The 8,269-nt window shown below is 47.8% G+C and overlaps 1 pseudogene; it reads right to left on the bottom strand.

Annotated features, from left to right (window-relative positions):
- Positions 1–4,668: 4,668 nt before the first annotated feature.
- On the bottom strand, positions 4,669–4,888 carry LOC137904158 (U2 spliceosomal RNA; annotated as a pseudogene).
- Positions 4,889–8,269: the final 3,381 nt, after the last annotated feature.

Here is an 8,269-nt window from a genome sequence, read left to right as displayed (position 1 = left end):
TCACTCCGTAGAGGACCAGTTGTGCAGTGAGGACCTCCCTTGCTGGCAAGTACGGGAAATTCAAGGAGCTGGCCATTTCCCACAGGTCCACAGCAGCGCCGCACTCCCAGAGCAGATGCCTCACCGACTCCGGGGCGCCACAACCCGGTCGGGGGCAGGTCGACAGTCTCGCCATTCCCCGGGAGTGCATTACGGACCTGACCGGGAGGATCTCGTCGGCCACCATCCAGGACAGATCCCGGAGCTTGTTTGAAAGAGCAGGATGGTTCACGTTGCGCCAAACTGTTTGGGGTTCGCCGAGTGCAAGCCCCCGCACTGGACTCACCGGCTCGCGCTCCTGCACAACACATAAAAGAGAGCGATGGCTGGTTAAAACCGACAACTCCTCATGTTCCAGATTAAAATTCTTTAAGAAATTTTTAATCGCAGTGTAAGCTGGTGGTAGGTTAAAAGACACAGGAACTTTAAGATCAGTGGGTAAAATCTTTAAGTGTCTGAGGTAGGACCCCATCCAGAAGCGTGCCATGGCCGCAGTTTTTGGGTTTCTGGATGGGGCTGTAGCCGCTCCAATGTGCGCTGTGGTGTACAAAGACGTTAAAAACAAGGTCAGGTCTGGAACCCCCTTGCCTCCTTTCTCCTTTGGCCTTTTTACCACACCTCTCCTCAACCTTTCCCACTTGGATCCCCATAAAAAATAAAAAATGGCTCGTTCCAGGTCTAAAATCACTCTCCTCGGAGGGGTAAAAACAGAACTGACCAATAAAAGCAAAGGTAAAATCACGGCTTTAATGATTAAAACCTTCCCTTCCATAGTCAGTTCCCTTAGTCCCCAATACCCCAGTCTCTGCCTAACTTTCCCTACCATGTCTGGCCAATTTGTATGCCCTCCCCCATCCCTGTCAAATTTAATCCCCAGAATCTTTTGGTCAGTCTGAGTCACAGTCAGGGGCAGTCCTGTACGTTCAGTTGGTGTCCAAGGGCCATAAAATTGGGCTAGCGTCTTGCTTCTGTTCAGTTTGGAACCAGAAGCCCGCCCAAACCAGTCAGTCAAGTCCAGGGTCCGGTTGACAGATAAAAGGTCAGTGCATAAAACGTTGATGTCATCCATGTATAAAATGCATTTGCTACTCAGTCCCCCGGACCCTGGTACTACCACCCCGTGGATTTGTGGGTCCCTTCTCAAGACCTGTGCCAGCGGTTCGATGCAGATTACATAGAGGAGAGCGGATAACGGACAACCCTGACGGACACCGCAGTTAATCTCCACTGCTTTTGTAGGATCCCCGTTAACCATGAATTTGCTGGTGATGTCTTTGTACAGCAATCCCACCCAAGCTATAAACCTCCCTGGAAACCCCATTTTTTGCAGTACCTGGAACAGGTACTGGTGCGAGACCCGATCGAAGGCTTTCTCAAAATCTAGGTTTAAAACAACTAACCGAATATTCCTGTCTCTCGCAAAACAGATGGTGTCTCGGATCAGTACGAGGCTGTCGGTGATCTTCCTCCCCGGGACGGCACAGGCTTGATCCGGGTGAATCAAGTCTTCTAAAACAAGGGACATCCGAACTGCTAAAAGTTTGCTAAAAAGTTTACAGTCGAAGTTTAAAAGCGTGATTGGTCTCCAGTTTCTAATGTCAGTCTTGTCTTTGTTTTTAAATAGGAGGGTCACTATCCCTGTCCTAAAACTGTCAGGTAGCCGATCTAGTCGTTCGAATTCCATAAAAACAGTCAGTAAGTCAGGTGCTAAAAGATCCCAAAATGTCAAATAAAATTCCAAGGGAAGTCCGTCTTGTCCTGGTGACTTCCCTTTCGTAAAAGCTTGTATGGATTTATTTAACTCTAGCATGTTAAAATCTTGGGATAAAAGCACACTGTCACTTAAAACCTGTTCAGTGGAATCTAAAACTTCATTCAAGGTGTCAATAAAAACAGGTTTTTCTCTATACAATTCAGAATAAAAGCTTTCTATATGCTCTCGTATTTCTTTGGAAGTATTAAAAGTGCATCCGTTCGGGTCCTTTAGTTTTAAAATTGCCCCTCTTTTATTTAAAATCTTTCTAAAAAAGTATCGCGTGCACTTTTCCCCTTCCTCTAGCTGCTTCTCCCTGCTTCTTAAAATGACACCTTTACTGTGGTTATCTGCTAAAATTGACATTTCACGCTTAATATATTTTACCTCCTCACTAAAATCCAAACCTTGTAAAGTTAATCTAAAATAACGCTGCAGTCTTTTCTGCAGTCCCATCATGCGTCTGTTTTCCCTATCTTTCTTTCTCTTACCTGCCTGCCTAAAGAAAGTCTGGGTCCTTTTTTTAACCATTTCCCACCATAGTGCTCGTGTATCGTAGAAGTCTTGGAGGGTCTGCCACATTGTGTACTGCTCCCTGTACTGACTAACTAACTCCCCATCTTCTAGAAGGGAGCAGTTGAGCTTCCACAGACCCGTCCCTACAGTCACACCTGAAGAGAGTGAGAGGGTGCAGGTCAGCATCGAGTGATCTGAGAAGAAAACAGGGATTAATCTAGCATCGGTGGGTGGGCAACCCCGGGTAAAAATGTAATCTATGCGAGAGGCTCTGGTGCCGTCACCACTGGTCCAGGTGAAGCCCTCCTCTCTGGGATGCATGGATTGAAAGCAGTCAGTCAGCTTAAAATCCTTGCAAATTCCCTGAAGTAAAACCGACGTCTTGTCTATTTTAAAATCTGTCCCTGCTCTCTTCCTATCCTGCCTACTCAAGATACAATTAAAATCACCCCCTACAACTAATGGCGCCCTACCTAGCATGTGGGACTGCAGGTCTTCTAAAAAGTCGTACCTGTCGTTTTTGTCATTGAAACCATAAACATTTAAGAGGTTAAAATCCTGTTCCATAAAAGTCAAATGTGCTAAAAGTGCCCGACCGTGTCTCACCACAGTGCTGCCCTTCACCACAATCTGAGGATTTTTTACTAAAATGGCCACTCCGTCATTCTTGTTTTCATCTGATCCGCTCCATATAGACGGGAGTGGCCACATCTCCTCCCACTGCGTGTACCTCTTTAAAAACGGAAGGTTGCATTCTTGAATTAAAAACACATCTGACTTAAAATTGTAAAGGAAGGATAAAATACTCTGTGCCCTCACCCTCGACTTCACACTCCTGACATTAATTGTCGTGAAGGTGAGGGTCATGAATATGGTTATTAAAAACAGGTACAACATTTTAAAAGACAATAAATAATTAAAACACTAAACCTAGTCGTACGTGTCCGCCAATATTGTAACAGGATCTCATGTCATAATATCCTCACAGTCGGGAGGTGAACTTCGAGATCCTGTCCTCCGGAAAGCAATATCTGCTCGCCGTTCCAATGGAGTTGATTGCAGTGCAATTGTTAGGAAGGAACACTGACCTGGTGAACCGGAGGGGGGGGCTTCGTCCTGCTCCACAGAGGAACTGTGAGAGCCTGGCTCAGCCCTTCCCCTCTTCTCCAAGGCTTCCTCAGCCTCAGAGCTCGACAGTTCCGATGCAGTCCTCTTATAACAGGGCTGGGCATTGGGGAGGCAGGTTTCACCGGACCCCTCTTCACTCACTGTGATAAGACTTCCAGTGGAGTCCTCACCGGAAGAGCTAGGTCCAGCTCCACCATCTGCCTGACTCTCCCCAGCAGGCTCCCCAGCTGCCTGGCTCGCCACGGCAGGCTCCTCAGCTCCCTCTGCTGGGTTGAGTTCAGGCCCCTCCCCTTTTCCCGCCTCACCGGGCTCTCCTCCAATCACCAGTTTTGGCGGGAAGTTTGAATTTCCCAGCCCCGCCCCTTCAATCAGCACTTTGCCGCCATTTTCCGCAGGTGTGTCGGTCATTGTCGGTCTGGCCTTCAATTTGTTGGCAAACGAGTTTGGGCAATCCCTGAAGAGATGGGTAGTGACTCCACAGAGATTACACTTTCTGCCATTGGTACATTCCTCAAATGTATGCCCAATCTCTCTACATTTACCACAAATGATGTGCGGACACGCCTCAGCAAGGTGCCCATGCTCACCACACTTGTGGCACAGCTTGGGCTGTCCTTGATAATGGATGTAGCCCCGGTCGTTTCCCAGGACTATCATGGACGGGAGATGCTTCAGGCCCTGGAAGCCCTGAGGGTCCTCCCATTGTTGAATGGGGACCCTCCAGGCACAGTTCCAAATGCCATCCACATCCCTCACTTTGGTAGCCTGTCCTTTGACCGTGCAGTATCTACCCAGCCAAACCAAAATGTCTCCTGCGTTCACCATTTCATTGAACATCCTGACAATAACCGTTTTAAGGCTATTGTCAGTCAGTTTCTCAATTTCGAACACAGAGAACTGGGTCTTCACATTTTCATACTTCATCCAAAACTGTTTCAGTAATAAATCGGACATAAAACTTACGTCAAAACCTTTGTTAAAAGGGAGGGTCAAAATACAATGGAGGTCATCTGGCTGAAAACCTAGGGCCTGCTGGATTAGCTTCCTGGAGAAGTCTAGCCTCGACATCCCCAGGAGCCTCCCACCCTCCTCCCTGAATTTAAAACGCACACTGTGGTGCCTCCGCATGCCGGCACGTGCAGCCGACATGGCGAGAGGCACCACCAAGAACAATAAATTAGCTAAAAACAGGTAAAATACAATTTAAAATATAAAAAATGTTAAAACTTACCTTGAGGTAGACCTAAAGTGCAAGTGGAAAAAGTGCAAACAAGCAAGTAATGTGCAAAATACAACAAATTAACACAGAAACGGAACAATATCCTCCTCTCAAGCTAAGGGATTTTTCCAATAATTTGGAAAGACCTTACTGCCAAGGAGTGATCACCGTCTTAGCCAAAAGGATAAGAACAGATACTACACTTGATCTTAGCCAAAAGGCCGAGAAGCGATAACCGGAATAGGGTCCGAGGCGGGGGGGTCTTCCGCCGCCCCGTCCTTCTCACTGACGGTCCGCAGAACCGAGTCACGAACCGGGACCGGATCCGGGTCGCGTGAATAACGAATAACATAAAACACAGCGCAGTGAAGAAAACGTCACAGTATCGCTGAGAAAGAGAGTTATTTTAGGAAAGCGGGACGTTACCCACAAGTCTGGGCGACACTTCCTGGTCACGTGATCCGCGCTGAACCAACGGGAACGCACAGCCGCCGAACCGCTTTGTTTTTAGGGGTTTTTAACGCGTAAGAATGTTTTTATCCCACAAAACCTGACGTGACAATACTTTATATAGTTTTACAAACACAGGATATGGTGTTATTACCCAAAGTGCACTGGACTCTGCACGGCAGGGGCATCCTCATCCCTGAGCCAAACTGGTCTGACTGCATACCGGAATGGGACTGGATGTTACAATCCTTTTCACCTTGCTAAATGGGTAGGGATTATAGTCATCACAGGGCAGGATAGAAGGGGCTAAGGGTTTCATTGGGGTCATCAGGTGGGCACCCTCCATCATAGGTGTTTCACTGAACAGGCCCACGACACCTCAAGAGGGTTTAGCAGCAACACCTGGCATCCCGGGTGTGCCCCCCTCTGCCTTACCCCCTTCTATACCCCCTGATGTTGTCTCTGTCATTTTGGGGCCCAGCTGTTGTCTCTCCTCCTGATCCAGAGCAACTGGCTTGCTCGTTCAGCAGCACTGGACAGGGCTTTGATGATTTGCCGTTGGGCCTGGGCCCGGATTCCCATGCCCCTGAGGAGACTAGTAGCAGTCCTGCCCACAAAGCCTCTGCAGCCCACTTCTACAGGGAGGACTGTGGTCTTCCAGCCCCGTTGTTCAGCATCCACTGCCAGCTCAGCATACCGAAGCGTCTTCCGCTCAAAGGCCTCGCCTATATTATCCTCCCATGGCACTGTGAGCTCTATGATGTAAACACTTCGAATTGAGGTAGACCACAACACAAGATCTGGCCTGAGGTTGGTCGTGGCAATCTCCACTGGAAAGCAGAGTCTCTGCTCCAGATCAACAAGGAGCCTCCAGTCCCGTGCTGCTCCCATCTGTCCTACCTCTGATTTTGGAATACATCTCTTTTGCTGTTTCTCCCCTTCACGGACAAAATGTCCTGATGATGTAAGATGGGAGGAAAGGGGGGGGAGGGCATTGACAACCATTCTTCTATTCTCCAGTGCAGCTGCCAGACACTTCAGGACTTGATTGTGCCGCCAGGTGTAACGGCCTTGTGTAAGGCTTGTCTTGCAGCCAACTAGAATGTGCTTCAAGTTTGCTGGAGATGGACAGAGGGGGCATGTAGGATCTTCTCCGTACCATTGGTTGAGGTTCTGTGGTGATGGTAGCACATCATATGTCGCTCGCAGGATAAAGCTGGTTCGATAAGCTTCCATGTCCCACATCTCTCTCCAAGAGAGCTTGCGCTTCTCAACATCTTCCCAACGCATCCATTGACCTTGCTTTCCTTGTGAGACAGCCTTTGCACACCTTGCAGCCTGCTCCTCTCGACGAACCTCCTCGACCACCAGCCCACGTCGCTGAGCCGGAGATGCCTTGCACCAGGATGGTTTACTCTCCTCTAGGCCACTGCCTCCTCTTCCCATTTGCACGTGGCCGACAATATCCCGGTGCTTAAGGGCTGATCTAGCCTGGTGTATAGCTACAGTTGGAGTCCACTTCCTCCCAGTTGCAATTGCAGGAGCGGTTTGAGCTCCACAGGGGTCTCGAGAATCTGTCAGCATCATCTCCAGCCTGACTTTGCTGCTCTTGTATTCCTCTGTGAGGCTACATAGAGGAAGCTCCAGGATGCCTCTACCATACAGTGCTATGTTGGTAAGGCACCTGGGAAGCCCAAGCCATTTCCTGGCAAAAGAGCTGATGACCCTCTCCAGCTTCTCAACCTTCGAGCATGGTACCTCATAAATGGTCAGAGGCCACATCAGCCGAGGTATGAGACCAAACTGAAGACACCAAAGCTTCAGCCTGCCAGGGAGCATGGTCCTGTCAATGCTCTGAAGACCGCTGATGGCATCCCGTCTAAGCTGCTCCACTTGAACCATATCCTTAAGGGTTGCATCGTACCAACGCCCGAGGCTCTTGATTGGCTTCTCTAACACAGTTGGTATGGGCTCCTCGCCGATGTTAAAGCGCTGGTCTGATAGCTTCCCTTTCACCACAGATAAGCTCCTGGACTTGCTCCGTTTAAACCTCATCCGGGCCCATTCGATGTTCTCCTGCAATATCTGAGGAGGTTCTGGTGGCCAGAAAACAGAGGCTGGATGTTCTCCCAAAGATATATTGTCTGTTCACAACCTCCTTGATTCAGACATGTTTCCCTCTCTGAAGGTTCTACCCAAGTTGCCCAAACAGTGCCCGTAAGCAGCTGCTCATGTGAACGGTCCTTTAGAGCACTGCGTCTGGCTCAAACGAGCCAGAAAAGACTTCACAGTCTTGCAGTCATTGAAAAAGACGAGCTTCAGAATCACAACAGAGTGATCGACCGATTTGCTTCTCTTAAAAACAGACGGCATTCTTTGATGCTTCCATCCACCAAATAACTTGTAATGTGAGCCATTTTGTTTATTGTTAATGCTGTAAACATCCTGTTACTGTCTAAAACTGTTTGTTGTTGTACTGTATTGAAAAACAGACTGAAATAATAATAATGTATAATTTCTCAGTCCTTGTTAGCCATTTGTGAGGTTTTGTGCTCGTACGCTACATTTGCTCACATCCTTTTCATCTCCTGGGGGCTAAGCCCCCCTTATCCTTAAAACCTAGTGACGCCCCTGTACAGCTCCATGGCTAATGCATCTGTGCGTTTCCCTTAAGTGTGTCACACACTAACTAAATGTTACTACCAGCAGTGATAAACTTACTTTCTTGAATAACTTTCTTATATCCATTCTTCATCCATCCGTTCACGTTCTTCTCCTAAAGCTCTTCTATTATGCTCTGTGTGCTTCAAATAGAGCTGCAGGTACCGACAATTAGCGGTCACAGGGAAAACGTGAAAACATGTCTCCCCCTGCAGGAGAAAAATAACTTTGTCTGCCTAATTCATTGTGTGTGTCTCATTACATTTTACCCTAACTCCTCAGTCATGTTAAGGCTCGACAAAGATTTTAATGTTAGGTCCAGGTCATTATTGAAACAGAGAATTAATTCTCAATTAACTTACCTGGTTAAATAAAGGTTCAATAAATGTTGATGGTATTATTTCTTTGAATTTAGCAATAGCACCATCAGATAGACATCGAGTCAAGGCAGTTCTGTTTGATGGCACGTAGTCCAATAATACAAACGTAAAAGTGATGAATTT

Source organism: Brachionichthys hirsutus, chromosome 14 (genome assembly GCF_040956055.1).
Source record: "Brachionichthys hirsutus isolate HB-005 chromosome 14, CSIRO-AGI_Bhir_v1, whole genome shotgun sequence".
NCBI classification, from domain to species: Eukaryota; Metazoa; Chordata; class Actinopteri; order Lophiiformes; family Brachionichthyidae; genus Brachionichthys; species Brachionichthys hirsutus.
Note: the sequence above shows the minus strand (reverse complement) of the source record. Positions and strands in the feature narration are given on the sequence as shown.